Source organism: Dipodomys spectabilis, unplaced genomic scaffold (genome assembly GCF_019054845.1).
Source record: "Dipodomys spectabilis isolate Male_0828 unplaced genomic scaffold, ASM1905484v1 ptg000303l, whole genome shotgun sequence".
In the NCBI taxonomy this organism is placed as follows: Eukaryota; Metazoa; Chordata; class Mammalia; order Rodentia; family Heteromyidae; genus Dipodomys; species Dipodomys spectabilis.
This window is the reverse complement of record NW_024870980.1, coordinates 237,297-239,133: the sequence shown is the minus strand read 5'-3', so window position 1 is coordinate 239,133 and position 1,837 is coordinate 237,297.

Sequence of the window (1,837 nt, the reverse complement as noted above, 5' to 3'; positions counted from 1 at the left end):
TTGGTTCGATTCCTCAGCACCACTTAAGCAAAAAAGAAAAAACCTGAAATTGGCTCGGTGACACAAGTGGTAGAGTGCTAGCGTTGAGATGAAGAGCTGAGGGACAGAGCCCAGGGCCAATGTTCAGGCACCATGACCAGACACCGCACCAAAACAAAAAGAAAAAGAATTCTTGAGATAAAAATCTGGGCTACAGCTTAGAAGTTACCCTCACAAAAATGTTTTTAGTTTAAAAGTTGATACTCCTGGAGAAATAAAACCTAAGAATTTGAAGGAGTCTGGGAAGTTAAATGTGCATCCAGCCTGGGCATAACACTCTTTGCAACAGTATATAAAATTAAGCAGTCCAAATCTGGATTGGAAGAATGGCTCAAGTGATGGAATACCAGTCATGAGCAAGATTGCTGAATAAGAGCTTGAGGCTTTTGCATATATACATACAAACATACACATACACCCAGAGGCACTTATATGTGCACACACAAATGAAACAACTCTCAGAATGTATAGAAAAGTTAGAAAACAATAAATATATGTCCTGAATAAGACTAGAATCAAGTGATAATTTTTAATATTAGAAAGTCCTCAAATGAACTTCCTTCAAATAAGTTTGAGAATATTACATTGGTAGGGATCAGAGATAGTAAGAGAGTCAATAATCATTGTTAAAGGGATAGAATCCATGGAGGAATGAATCAGAGATCCAGCAGGGGCGTCTGAAAATGTTCATATCCTGTATCAAATGTTAGAACATCTTTGGAAATTGTAGATAAAGTCAAAGTAGTCATTCTGGTGTATAATATCACTGGAGAAGTTCAGAATTGGTAGCCTGTATCTAGATTAAATAAAACAAGAAACTATTGAAGGACAATGTGATACAAGCCTAGAATTCTAGCACTGAAATTAAGACAGGAGATTAGAGAATGGAATTACATAGTTATACCTTCCCTGGACCAAGGTGTAAAATTTTGTCTTAGTAAAACAAAACAAACAAGAAAGGAACACGTAGTTGGACGGTTGGGCTAATTTTGTCATTATGTTTTGAGAAGTCAAATTTCCTGTTGAAATGCAACTCATACTTAATCCTCACTTGTGTTTTAAATTTTCTCTTCATTACAGAACATTCCTAGATGCAAAATGACTCATGATTTCCATCCAAAATTTGAAAAAGTAAGTTATCATCATTATATTGTATCCCAAAACAATGATGAAGAATTACAAAAGCTTAAGCCTGGAAAAATAGCAAAGTTCGTCAAATGTAGGATTTTGAAGATCTTGCTAAATTAGAATTTAGATTTAAAATAAATATTTTGGTTTTGTTTGTAATTTTATATTCTATAGGATTCTACAAAATTCTTTTCAAGTAGAGTGTTTAATTGACATTCACAAATGATTTTGCATTCTATGTGCCTAGAATATTCTTTCAAGAGAGTTATAATTAGAACTTAGTTAATAGAAAATTCCAACAGTTCATGTATAAAATGATAATGTGAAGGTTGTAGACAGAGTTGTCAACAAATTGATGATATTAATTTATAAATTTAGAATAAGAGCAATTTTTGGAGTCTTTGGTATAACATGTTATGAAGAGAATAATCGTGTTACATCTTCTTTCTTCTACCTGTATGTAACACAGGAAGCAATTTCCTTAATTATTTGCTCCTGTATACACTGAGAAAAATGTTAGGTTTGGAGTTTGTTTTTATTTTTGTTTTTGTTTTATTGGTTTGTCCTAGGACTTTTAATCTGGGCCTAGACACTGTCTCTGTGTCTGTTTATGCTCAAGTCTCGTGCCCTACCACTTCAATCTCAGTGCCATTTGCGTCTGGCTTTTGCT